This window comes from Nicotiana attenuata, unplaced genomic scaffold, assembly GCF_001879085.1.
Source record: "Nicotiana attenuata strain UT unplaced genomic scaffold, NIATTr2, whole genome shotgun sequence".
Lineage (NCBI taxonomy): Eukaryota > Viridiplantae > Streptophyta > Magnoliopsida > Solanales > Solanaceae > Nicotiana > Nicotiana attenuata.
Window position 1 is genome coordinate 63,133 of NW_017671987.1, and position 14,626 is coordinate 77,758.

The window sequence follows — 14,626 nt, forward strand, 5'->3', positions numbered from 1 at the left end:
ATGATTATAGCTATTCTGTTCACATTTTTTGGACTATTTTGCATGTACTGATGTGAGCACATATGTTAGTAGCTTTGATTAAAATAAAAAGTGGTGAGATGATGCTGATTATTGAATACACTTGTCAATATGATAATTTGAGGATAGATGGATTTGGAAGTTAGTTTTAGTACTCCATGATTATACATATTTTTGTTTTGGATAGGTAAAGTAAGTGAGTTTTAGTACTCCATGATTATACATATTTTTGTTTTGGATAGGTAAAGGAGTCAGCCTCTCTACCCTAGGGTAGGGGTATAGTTTGCGTACACACTACCCTCCCCAGACCCCACTAGTGCGATTATACTAGGAGGTTGTTGTTGTTGTTGTATAGGTAAAGGAGTGTAGTCATAATCTTCTATGTGGGATCTTTATCTTTGATGAAACAAACTGTTTGTTCTCATACTGGGTGAATTCTCAATATCATAAAGTAGCTAGATGATACGATGGTGTAAAATAGAAAATTTCTGAAAGAAGAGTCCTAATGTTTTTTTGACTTTCTGATCTATTGTCTCCTAGTAGGTATCTACGAGTAAGAGAAAGGAGAAGCAAAAATCTATGAAGAGAAAGGACAAGCAAAATTACAGAAACCACTTTCACATTTCATATTTTCTTGACACTGTCTTTTTCAGTATAGCTTAGGCAAGAAAAATAGTATTTTATATTTTTCTTTGTAATTAAGCTTCTGAAAAGCTTAGGCCCAAATATGCCATATCGTCTCAACACAATTGTCATAGGATCAAGTAAAAGGTGCAAAAATGTAACGGAAAGATGTAATTTTTTCAAGTCTGGCAATTCTTCTAAATGCACCAAAGCTCCCTTACTCAAAGTTGTCGGTTAAACAATTAGTAAGTGGCTTTCATTTGATAATTTTTGAGACTATTTATAAATCTGTAGTAGAGCCAATTTATAGAAGCATACTTAATGTGGAGTTGATCCAATGATCTCTCAGTTTGCTAAATATATATGGATAAGCTTTTTGTGGTTTATTTTAAACTCAAACAATACTTTACATATTTGGATGATCCCACTGAAGTCAATATGATAATTTACAACATATAAAAACAGGCTATTCTTTCAAGTAGTACCTAACAACAATGACATTCACCAAGAAAATTTTGATTTACAAGTGAATAAACAAAAATTGAGTGAAAAAGTGTATAGTATGAAATAAGCATGCTCAAAAGAATTCAGTTAAGCATCTGAGAACTAACATTCTTTATTTTCTCTTGTATAAATATGTATTTCCGATTTCTTGGTATTCTTTTTAGGATCATCGCTGAGGCTGAGATCAGTAGCATCTTCTTTCATGGTTTTAATAAATGTTTTTGCTCCCATCATAATAAGCCTTTCTATCATGAAGAGCTGGTAATTATTCTCAATCACTGGATTCAAGATACTGCTGTAATTTGATGAACAAGCCAGCTTATACCTCTCAGACATAGAAGAAAAGAAGCCTGGTGTCCTCTCATTAGAAGCAATAAAATGGTTCGCCGCAGCATTTGATGAACAAGCCAGCTTATACCTCTCAGACATAGGAGAAAAGAAGCCTGGTGTCCTCTCATTAGAAGCAATAAAAAGGGTTCGCCCACGGCGTACCCATTTTGCTATTCTGCAAGGAGTTATTTGCGGATGAGGAATTAGCATGTTGACTCGCTTTCATCCTTCACGTTCATAGATCAAGGGAAACTCTTTTTAGTAAGTGTTAGTGTTCTAATAGCCAATAAAAGGGCTAGTTCATTAGTTCATAATTTATAACTAACTCGAATATTTTTTATTTTTTGACTCAATTTTAGAAAAAATAAAAGAATAAATAAAAAAGGGGCGAAGTGCTACAAAAAGAACTTTGTTCGATTTTTTAGTCTATCTATGACGTGTATCCCTGTCCAAATGAGGGTGCGAACTTCGATCAACCCCAAACCTGTCCTTCCTTGTCTTCAAAACATCACCTCTTCGAACATGCATAACATCATAGTCACCAAGCAGCACCTTGATCTTTTCTGCTGCATGCCGTAGTTTTTCTGCAGTCATTGAAGGAAGAAACGAATACGGCAGAAGAATGGAGCTGTGATTTTTCCTTTCCTTGCATCCTCCATACCAAGAAATCGGGCTTGCAATTCGATTGATAATCAAAATGTTTGAGTACAAGCTTCTTCTTTTTTTGAGAACCTAACTTCATGTTTGTTGCCAGGACGTGATGCCACATTTCGGAGTTTTCCAAAAATTACAGGTACAGTGTCAGAGATGAGATCCACATCATACAAAGAATCCATGGCACACGAACTATCTCCCCACCTTTTCTTAGAGGTTGAATTGTTGGACCGATAAAGAATCTTTTTCTTATTGTGGATTGGATTGAGACACATCCTTGAAAGCATAACAAATTAATGTTCTATGAAGAAAGATAGCTTCTTCAAGAGCATAACTAAGGCTTGATTCTTGATGACCCAAACCTGCACAAGTATCACAATGTTTCTCAGGACAGTCAATTCTACTGCCCCAATAAAGGTACTTATGAGGCCCATTAAATTGTTTATAATTTTTAGAGTACACTGAGTTTCTTAAGCTTTTTGGCGTTGAAAAAGTGAATCCATTTGGGAAACTAATGGTGAAACAATGTATAGTAAAGTTATCGTTGCAATTGCAACTGTGGTATGAGTATTGTGGATCTTGGTTTTGGCTTTGCCTTGTGGGTTTTCTTGATTGCCATTACTTTTTGTGGTTTTGTGTCGATGTTGTATATCTCTCTTGAATCAAGTTAGATGCTACAAATTTCCTATTGGTTGAGTTTATTATCGTATGATGAAGGTTGAGTTGACTGATGCATCTTCAAGTTTTGTAAAATTTATAGAGGCTTACTTTTTGTGGCGCTGTCTCCTGTTTCTTATTCTTTATATTCTTTTCTCTGACTATATGGATGTATTTTTTGAAGATTTTGTTCATGTTTTTCACATTGTTATGATCGAAATTCTATAATTTTTAATTCTTACTTGTTTTCGTTGTTATATTAATATATTTTTTATATCTATTTTACATGCCACAAGATTATGTTACCTAATAAGCTATGGGTGGGACTTGTTCATGATCGACATGCAAGTTCAGAGTTTGATCATCCTTCATCACCGCCATGTTCGAAAGAACAAATTCATCACTTAACAGGTTAGTAGATTAAATGATATTTTTAATAAGTCTACATTCTCTGGATATTGAAAATGGCAGTACAAACCATTATTATATCATGTGACACGTTGATTGTCTTTTAACATACGGATAATAGCAGTAATATTTCAGGCCTCTTTCATCATGTGGATGTGATGCAATAGCTATATTTCTGACTAGTATGGTATATGCTCAAACATTACATCTCTACGAATAGAAGTTTAGTTTAGACGTATCCCTATTCTGTCAGGATTTCCATTTGTGATATGAAGCTAAAAATTGTGTGCTTAAGTGTGTATTCCAAAACTTGCATCACATGTTATTGTAGTTAAATATAAGATTGAAGACATGAAAACCTGAAGTCTATTCTATATAGCTATAAAATGAGTTATTATCGTTGCCACTGATGTGTATTAATTGAAAGCTGGAAACAAGTTGATTTGATGATTTGGCAATAACTTTTATCTTTGAAAAGAAAATGTGGATTTGCTTAAATCGTGTTAGTAATTAATTTTATATGTTAAATTACATATCAAATCCCTCATTATTGTGTTTTCTTCACCTCTTGGGAATTACTCAAATGTTTCCTTCTCTACCTCATAATTTCTTACTACTGTTGTTTAAACCTGAAATTTCATGTCCTTTGGGTCTATTGTAGCTTGCTACACCTGTTTGCATACTCTCGTTCAGTTTGATATTTCCAAGCTTTGTTCGTTGTACGTTTATTTCCGGCTCTCTAAAGCTATTGCATAATTCATTTTTCAAACACAAATGGTCTTACCTAAAGAATATTAAGAGTGTTATGAAACAATAAAAGAAGAAGAATAGTATTGCAAAGAAAAGTTGGGAGAGAGAATTCTTATTGATTTTTGGGATGAATTACAATGGAATAGAACCCTCTATTTATAGGGAGAGGGTGACTTAGCCACCAAGTAATAAACTCTAGAATCTTTCTAAATATAGACATTCACCTTAAATAAAATTCTATTTATAACACTCCCCCTTGAATGTCTATCTACCAGATAATGTGCCTCGTTAAAACCTTAACTAAAATAAAACCCAGTGGGAAAAAAAAATACTAGAGAAGGAAAAAGAGTACACATGTTTAGAAATACGCCTTTTGGTTGCCTCGTTAAAAACCTTGCAAGGAAAACCCAGTAGGACAAAACCTTGTAAGGGAAAACGAGTACAACGCGTATTAACTCCCCCTGATGAGAGCATCACTTCACATCCTTGAGCATTTGCATTCCAATCTTGTGCACCATCTTCAAAAGATCTTCGGTAGATATTTGATAAACAAATCAGCCATATTAACTTGAATGAATATATTGCACCTTGAAATCATCATTCTTGATAGAGATGGATTGTCTTTATATGATCTTGTTGGAATCGTCAGTTCAATNCTCTGACTATATGGATGTATTTTTTGAGGATTTTGTTCATGTTTTTCACATTGTTATGATCGAAATTCTATAATGTTTAATTCTTACTTCTTTTCGTTGTTATATTAATATATTTTTAATATCTATTTTACATGCCACAAGATTATGTTACCTAATAAGCTATGGGTGGGACTTGTTCATGATCGACATGCAAGTTCAGAGTTTGATCATCCTTCATCACCGCCATCTTCGAAAGAACAAATTCATCACTTAACAGGCTAGTAGATTAAATGATATTTTTAATAAGTCTACATTCTCTGGATATTTGGAAATGGCAGTACAAACCATTATTATATCATGTGACACGTTGATTGTCTTTTAACATACGGATAATAGCAGTAATATTTTAGGCCTCTTTCATCATGTGGATGTGATGCAATAGCTATATTTCTGACTAGTATGGTATATGCTCAAACATTATATCTCTTCGAATAGAAGTTTAGTTTAGACGTATCCCTATTCTGTCAGGATTTCCATTTGTGATATGAAGCTAAAAATTGTGTGCTTAAGTGTGTATTTGTGACGACCCAAAGGGTCATCACCGTGGTTCTCCCTTTTTCCGCGCTTCCGAGGCCTTGAAAACCTCACTTTTGGTTGCCTCAATTTGCGTGCGCACTCCGGGCGCGAAGCCGGAAAATTTTTATGTTAAAATATATGAATTCTGTGAAAAATTTGGTGAATTATGATATTAATATTGATATAGTTGACTTTGGTAAATATTTTGCGGAAACGGACCCGGACCCGCGATGTGACGGTCCCAGGAGGTCCGTAGAAAAATATGGGACTCGGGCATGTGCCCAGAGTCGAAATCCGAGGTCCAGAACCCCGGTAAAAGAATTTTTCTGATAAATTATTTTCTGAAATTAATAAGGAAAAATAGAAATGAAAATGAGTTAGAAAATATAGGTATCGGGCTCGTATTTTGGTTCCGGCGCCCGGTACAGGTCTTAAATATGCGTTAAGCGCTTCCTGTGAAATTTGGTCGAAATCGGACGTCGTTTGACGTGTTTCGGACCTAAATAGCTAAAGTTGAAGGTTTATGAACTTTGAAATGAAAATTATGAGTTTTGGGGGTTCATTCTTTGATTTTGATGTTATTTTAGCGATTTGATCGCTCGAGCAAGTTCGTAGGATGATATCGAGTTAGTGTGTGTGTTTGGTTGGGACCCCCGAGGGCTCGGGAGTGTTTCGGAGGTGTTCCGGGAGGTTTTAAAGCTTAGAAAAGTTGCAGAAAAGTCTGCAACAGGTGCCCAGTCATTTCCTTCTTCGCGATCGCACTCTCTCTCCCGCGTTCGCGAAGCATCAGAATTTCCTTCATCGCGTTCGCGTACAACATCTCGCGTTCGCATAAGCTAAATTTGGGACCCCAGTATTTTCCTCTTCGCGTTCGCATTCAACTATTCGCGAACGCGTAGCCTTGCAACTTTCTTCAGCGCGTTCGCGTGGGCTTTCACGCGTTCGCGTAGAACAAATCCTGGACCCCCCCCAGTGTTTCTCCTTCGCGTTCGCATCTTCCCAATCGCGAACGCGATGCCTGCCCCTTTTCCTTCATCGCGAACGCGACCGGGGTGTCGCGAACGCGATTAACAGTTTTGCCCAGTTATTTTAAATGTTCAGAAACAGTAGCCATTCGGGATTGTCATAAAACTTCTCAAACTCTTTCTTCTCCAAGGTTCTAGGGCGACTATTGAAGCATCCTTTCACCATTAACTCGCGGGTTAGTAATCTTTAACTCGTTTTCTTCATTTTCCATCATCTTTTATCAAATCCCTAGACCTAAAGCACGTAATTTAGGGTGTAAATTATGGGTTTTGGGTAGAGTTAGGTTTTTGGGAATTTTAGGCGATTCAACCTCAATTTGGGATAGAATCTTGAAATAAATTATATATTTGAACTCGTGGGGTTATGGGTGATTGGAATTTGGTCCGAGCCTCGAGTTTGGACCATGTGGGCCCGGTGTCGGATTTTGCTATTTTTGGAAGAATGATAGGAAATTCATTTCTAGGCTATGGGATTATGTTGTTGAGCCTCATTTGATATTATTGAATTAATTATGACTAGATATCATTGTTTCGGAGTCGAATTCTAGAGGAAAGGCGGTGCTAGAGGCTTGATTGCTATTTTCGGACCGAGGTAAGTGTTTGACCTAACTTTGGCTTAAGGGAATAGGATTAGAGTATCATGAATGCTATTTGCTAATTGATCGAGTACGGTGTATAGGCGTGGTGACGAGTGTCTATACACCGGAGTCTAGCATGACCGTGGGTCTTTGTTTGTACTTGATTCTTGAGATAATTTGGAACTCTTCTAAGCTACAATATGTTTTTCTGCAAATGTGAAGAGTTTGAGGATAATTTTTTCTTAATGTTTTTCTTAATTACGCTGATGAATATGTTTTTCTTAATTACGCTGATGAACTTTATATCCAATTGTACTTTCCCCATAGCATGTTTCCCTCCCTTCTAACTGTTTAGTTTCGGTATTTTCTTTCCTTTTGTTGCATATTTGTATATAAAAATTGTATAGGTTGGTTTGGTAGTCCTGTCTAGCCTCGTCACTACTTCGGCGGGGTTAGGCCAGGCACTTACCAGCGCATGGGTTCGGTTGTGCTGATGCTACACTCTGTGCATTTCTTTGTGCACAGATCCAGGAGCAGCTTTCGGACAGCAGCAGTAGGATTCTTATCCGGGAGCTATCTTCAGTCCAGGGACTCTCGAGGTAGCCTAGCTGGCGTTCGCAGGCCGAAGTCCCTTTCCTTATTTCAGTTTGTTTTCATTGTATCGAAACAGACATGTGTATTTCTTTCATTCAGACTTGTTGTAGTATTCTATAGTAGTCCGTGAGCTAGTGACACCAGATTTTGGGTAGAGAGGTGTTTCAAACTTCCGCATTTTTATATCATTTCGTTAAACTTAAAGTCTTCCGCATTTCTTTAACTGTTGTTAGTATATTATATTGTTGAGGTTGAATAGCGAATGTTTAATGTATGGCTGGCCTAGCTCCGTTAGTAGGCGCCATCACGACGCCTGATGGTGGGAAAAATCCGGGTCGTGACAGTATTCCAAAATTTGCATCACATGTTATTGTAGTTAAATATAAGATTGAAGACATGAAAACCTGAAGTCTATTCTATATAGCTATAAAATAAGTTATTTTCGTTGCCACTGATGTGTATTAATTGAAAGCTGGAAACAAGTTGATTTGATGATTTGGCAATAACTTTTATCTTTGAAAAGAAAATGTGGATTTGTTTAAATCGTGTTAGTAATTAATTTTATATGTTAAATTACATGTCAAATCCCTCATTATTGTGTTTTCTTCACCTCTTGGGAATTACTCAAATGTTTCCTCTCTACCTCTTAATTTCTTACTACTGTCATTTAAACCTGAAATTTCATGTCCTTTGGGTCTATTGTAGCTTGCTGCACCTGTTTGCATACTCTCGTTCAGTTTGATATTTCCAAGCTTTGTTCGTTGTATGTTTATTTCTGGCTCTCTAAAGCTATTGCATAATTCATTTTTCAAACACAAATGGTCTTACCTAAAGAATATTAAGGGTGAATTATGTTGTTTCGTGATGCTAAGGATAAATGTAAACTGTGTTAAGGGTAAACGGCATTTTTGGGTGATGCTATATCTCCATGCTCCATATTATTTTACTATATTACTTTTACTTTCCTTTCTTTCACGAGGAGTATTAATTGGTGAACAATTGATATGCCTTTATCATGTCATATCACATACTATTGTTATTATTGTATACCGTTGTAATTGGTATTTTAATAAGAAAGAGAGTTTAATGAACTGGACAGCAAATATGAAGCAAAGGACTTGTCCCTAAATTAAATAATATTTCATTATGTTGAAGCTTCCTGATTGTTACTATTTGATGCTATTTTTTCTTCCCCTTTTTCTTATCGTCTTTTGTCTTCTTCCACCTATTGAGGTCTTCTCGTTCTTATTTATGGTTTATTCATTGTTTCTATACTAACAGAAACTTGTTCTTTTATCAGATCAATGATTTGAAAGTTTGAAGATCCTATCCTTGAAGAAAGTACGGAACAAGTTGAAGTATGATAGATTTTTTTTTTGGCTAGAGGTGGTTTAAACACAATATTTAATGTACATATACATTTTATTCTCTTTTTAGTAATTGATAGAAATGATGTCACTCAATGTGGATAAGTATATTTTCTGGTAGTGTGATGCTTTAGTTCGTTATATTAACAATGAACTTTTTATGAATATTGATTATTTGGTTTATTTTCAGATGTGTCTGGATGTGTATGAAATAATTAACTATTACCATTTGGTAGTATACAATATTTTGTACTTATGTATTTCATATTAGCGAAGAAAATTAGGCTTTTAAATATATTGTTGTTGAAAGTGACACACAATTAACGAAGGGAGTTTTGGCCGTTAAAAGCACTTGCGTTGGCAAATTTGGTTGTTCATCATTAATGTTTTTAACGGCCGGATGATTAAGTAGCGAAGGGAAAATTCTGTCGTTATAAATCACGGGTAACGACCGGAATTTATGTCGTCGTTAAAGAATCTTTAGCGACCGAACTGAGATCCGGTCGTTAACTTTTTACGTTAAGGCTTTTAACGACCGGTGACGACCAGATTTTTTTCCGTCGTTACTAACTTCTAACTACCGGATTTGGACTTTTAACGACTTAGTTTCCCTTCGCTAAAAGCCTATTTTCTTGTAGTGATAGCAATGTAAGAACAAACAACAATAAATAATAACTAACATGCAAAAGTCTTTAACTAGAACAGAGAACAAAAGATGCATCCACAGTTTAGTTACATCAGAAAATTGATTCTTTTATTACTATATGCAATTCTCTACTTGCACAGAAAACATGGATAGTAAAAAGATAATCTTAAGAGACCAACTCTATAACAGTCCAAAACCTTGTGATACAATATATTTTAAGGCAACTAGTAGACTAACAGAATATTATTTCACCCTAAATGTAAAGAGAAATTAAAGTATTAACTAAGGTATTCTAGATTTTGTACACCGAAAACATGCACGCGTCATTCAAACACTCATTTCCTCATTAAGTCACAACAAGCATGCTCAAATAATAGAGGAAGGTTGGCACCTTCAACATTTGACATCGAGAATCTGCATTACAATAGATTTAAAAGTTACCTGAAACGCGAAAATACAGCAATAAAGGTGGCAAAAATCAGCAGCAGGGACAGTACAAACAACAGCAGCAACACCATGTTAAGATTACCCAGAATACTCAACAAGGATGCTTAAAACTGGTAGCTAACAACTTCATGAATTGAAAGAGATCCTTCTATTTTTCTCAAGGTTTTTACACTCTCAGAAACACTCACTAAGATCAGAATTTTCAGCTTCTTATTTAGGTATTCAACTGCTCTCTTTTACACTCAAAGTTGTATTTTTAGGGTGTAAAATATCTAGCAGCTGTGTGATAGCCCCCCCCCCCCCCCCCCAATAATGCAGAAAGGGCAGCCCTTAAATAGGCAAAGAAAAACCAACTTTATGGACAGATTTTGGTTCACCAAAAAAAATCTGTCGAAAAGGGGCTGAATTTGTGTGCTAAAGGCTGCCCAAAAGGAAAGGACAGCCTGAAATCTGCTATGGCAGGAGCCAAAGAGTTACTTCAGCCACCCTACTAAAAGCAAGCTACTAGTACCCTAGTTTATGACAAAAATATCTAATTTCCAGATTTTAACACCACCAATATCAAACTAACTTGCTCAAACCAAATAAAAACGAGTAACTAGAAACAACTATCTAATCGAACTATTAACCAACAAAGAGAAACAGAACTTAAAAAGTAAGCATAGACATGTGTTGACTTAGTGAAGACCTTAATAGAACTCAATAGTTAAACTATAGCGAAGATTTAGAAAAATATAATTCCAACTTAACTATACAAAGTAAACTAAAACATGTTAACAGTGAGACAAACTAAATAGAATCGATTGAGTTAAACAACGACGAAATTAAAAATTAGATTAATCATTAAAATAAATGGAAACTAACAGAACTTAAAATAAAACAAAAATACTAACAACAAACGCGGACAAAAATAGAAAATCAGGGGCAGGGAGAAAGGGAATCGATTTTACCTAATTTCGACATTGGGGTGGTTGTGGCGCGGCGGCAGTGGTGCTGGTTCGAGAAGTGTTCGATCCCGAGCAAGCTCGTATTGTTGATAAACACTGAAACATTTAAACTCAGGTGAACCAGAGTTCAATTTCAATGTAATAAACAATAAAAACTTGCTCTAGGTCAGAATATAGAGGAAGGCAGAGATATTTGCCATTTTTGGTGACTGCCGGCGACCCGCCGGAATTCGGTCGCCGGAATTTGGGTCGAGGCCAAGTCTGTTTGTAGCCCACACCGAGCTCCATCCATCCATATAGGTATTAGGTAGAGGAGATGGCTCAATCTTCACGATTTTAAGGAAAAAGTGGGTTATGAGTTTTCTTAGATCTAAAAATCGTGGAGTTTGACTAGGTTTTGAGGGATTTGGGTTGGAGATTTGGAAAGAGGAGGTTGAGGGGAGTAGGGGTGAAATTTTTGTGGTGTTTGTAGGTTGGCCGCCGCCGGTGGGCGATTTCCGGCGGCGGCGCTGGGCGGCGGAGAGGAAGAAGAGAGAAGAAGAGGTCTAGGGCTTGGGCATGTATGAAAAATGAGGCCAAAAAATCAGATTTTCTAAAATTATATACCTCAAATGACATCAATTTTTGACCATTGGATCAAAGAAAATAGGTGGCAAGGATTTGATCTTGATCACTTAACCAAAACGACGTAGTTTCAATCTAAAACTACGTCGTTTAGACTATCTCCTGGGAGCCCCAATTGGACCGGATTAGTAGACTCTTTGGGCTCCTAATTTTGGGCCAATTTTGGTTCAATTTTAGTCAAGATATACTAGTCCAATCCTTTAACCCCCATATCAAATTATTTAACTTAATCTAATTTAAAAGCCTAAAAATACACACAAAAGAATTCTAAAAATTATAATGTAAAGAAAAAGAAAAGACAAGAGCAAAAATTAGGCATTTACAGCTGCCCCTCTTTGCTCGAGAACATGAAGAGTTTTCGTGCAAAGATAGTGAATGCCATGATTAATTTTTGCTCAACTATGACTCTAATGAAAGTGTTTTTGAAAAAGGGGTGACCGAACCTTGCTTCCGAGGTTTCCTACATATCCTTGGCTGTAAAGAAATCAGGTCAATGTAGTTCAGAAAAAGTTTGGTAGCTGGTACTACCAGACACTGGAGTTAAGACTGCTGTTGCTGCTACTGCTGCTGTTACTGTTACTCGCTTCTTACATAAAAAGAAAAAGATAAGAGCACTACATATGTTTGTAAACTAAGAGTACAAAATTCCTATCTACGTGTCTTCTGGAGTCAAATCTTGATTCTTGACTTGCTCTCTTGTGTTGACCTTAGACTGGATCTTGATTCTCTTTAAAGAAGAGATTATGACTCAATCTCGGTTGCTTGCTTTCTAGATCAGAATTTTGAGAAAATGAAACTTGAGAACTTGTGTTGCCGACATGTTGTCAAAGTTAAACCCAAACTATCCTGTGATCGTCCTTCTGATGATAACTGAAACTGCTAGCTTCGATCGTCATAACCTGTGCTCTACGGCGAGGCCTGCAAAGCCATCAAAGACGAAGAAAACAAACAAAAATTTTCTGCCCCAGTTTGGACAAGGAAAATTTTGTGAGTTATCAACGAAAGCTATAAAACTATCTAATTTATTGAAAGGCAAACAGAAACAGTAGTATAAACTAGCTAAAAGAGATAAAATTTGGTAACAAATGATTGTGCAACCAGGGATCGGTTCCCGTACTAATGAAGGGAAACGTAACCATGGGCTGGCACCCTATCTTACTGAAAGGAAATAGAATCAGGTGTTAGCATCATGTATTATTGATAAAGTGTTGAATCCCCTCAAGGTGAAACGGTTCCGCCTGAGTTAAACTGCGTAAAACAACCTGAGCGAAGAGTACTTCTACTCGGAACCATGAGCTGGATCCCTCTAGGCGAAAGATTCTACCTGAGTTAAGCTACGTAAAACATCCTGAGCGAAGAGTACTTCTACTCGGAAACAGGAGCTGGATCCCCCTAGGAGAAAGGATTTTACCTGAGTTAAGCTGCGTAAAACACCCTGAGCGAAGAATACTTCTACTCGGAACTATGAGCCGGATCCCCCTAGCCGAAATGATTCTACCTGAGCTAAGTTGTGTAAAACACCTTGAGCGAAGAGTACTTCTACTCGAAACTATGAGCTGGATCCCCCTAGGCGAAAGGATTCTACCAGAGTTAAGCTACGTAAAACATCCTGGGCGAAGAGTACTTCTACCCGGCACTATGAGATGGATCCCTCTAGGCGAAAGGATTCTTCCTAAGTTAAGCTGTATAAAACACCCTGAGTGAAGAGTACTTCTACCCGGAACTATGAGCTGGATCCCCCTAGGCAAAATGATTCTACCTGAGTTAAGCTGTGTAAACCACCCTGAGCAAAGAGTACTTTTACTCCAAACTATGAGCTGGATCCCCCTAGGCGAAAGGATTCTACCTGAGTTAAGCTGCGTGAAACAACCTGAGCGAAGAGTACCTCTTCTCGGAACCATGAGATGGATCCCCCTAGGTGAAAGGAATCTACCTGAGTTAAGCTGCGTAAAACATCCTAAGCGAAGAGTACTTCTACCTGGAACTATGAGCTAGATCCCCCTAGGCGAAAGGATTCTACCTGAGTTAAGCTACGTAAAAGATCCTGAGCGAAGAGTACTTCTACCCGGAACTATGAGCTGGATCCCTCTAGGCGAAAGGATTCTTCCTGAGTTAAGCTGTGTAAAATACCCTGAGTGAAGAGTACTTCTACCCGGAACTATGAGCTGGATCCCCCTAGGCGAAAGGATTCTACCTGAGTTAAGCTACGTAAAACATCCTGAGTGAAAAGTACTTCTACCCGGAACTATGAGCTGGATCCCCCTAGGCGAAATGATTCTACCTGAGTTAAGTTGTGTAAAACACCCTGAGCGAAGAGTACTTCTACTCGGAACTATGAGCTGGATCCCCCTAGGCGAAATGATTCTACCTGAGTTAAGCTGCGTGAAACAACCTGAGCGAAGAGTACTTCTTCTCAGAACCATGAGCTGGATCCCCCTAGGCGAAAGGATTCTACTTGAGTTAAGCTGCGTAAAACATCCTGAGCAAAGAGTATTTCTACCTGGAACTATGAGCTGGATCCCCCTAGGCGAAAGGATTCTACCTGAGTTAAGCTACACAAAACATCCTGAGCGAAGAGTACCCAGAACTATGAGCTGGATCCCTCTAGGTGAAAGGATTCTTCCTGAGTTAGGTTGTGTAAAACACCCTGAGTGAAGAGTACTTCTACCCGGAACTATGAGCTGGATCCCCCTAGGCGACAGGATTCTACTTGAGGTAAGCTACGTAAAACACCCTGAGTGAAGAGTACTTCTACCCGGAACTATGAGCTGGATCCCCCTAGGTGAAACGGTTCTACCTGAGTTAAGCTACGAAAATGGGAGGTATGAACAGTAGTGATGCATGTTAAAAAATAAAAGAAGATGGAGATTTTAAGGAGCTTACGTTTGGTGACATTCGTTCTTTTAGGATCGCCATTCTGCACTGCTTTATTCCTGCTTCCAACAAAGAAAAATTTATGAGTTTTCAAAGTGGTGGTTGGTTTGTGGCCTTGATGCATTGGGTAGTTTGATTCACGGCCACTGCTATCGAAGAACTGATTCTTTCAGCATAGTATCGAGTTGCTCGACCGCTTTGTATCATTTTCTGGAGGCCTTGGCTTTCCAGTGTTGCCCCAACTGTTTCATACCGAGATGACCATGGTGCCGCTACCCTTGTCTCTAAGGCAACACAATTTTTCTTTAAAATCGAACTCAATTATTTTGCACCCAGTATCAGTTTGTGTCCGTAGTGCTTATCATCTT

At 37.5% G+C, this 14,626-nt stretch overlaps 1 pseudogene; it reads right to left on the reverse strand.

Moving 5' to 3' along the window:
* Nucleotides 1–1,248: 1,248 nt before the first annotated feature.
* On the reverse strand, nucleotides 1,249–11,056 carry LOC109211192 (annotated as a pseudogene).
* Between the last annotated feature and the right edge of the window lie 3,570 nt (nucleotides 11,057–14,626).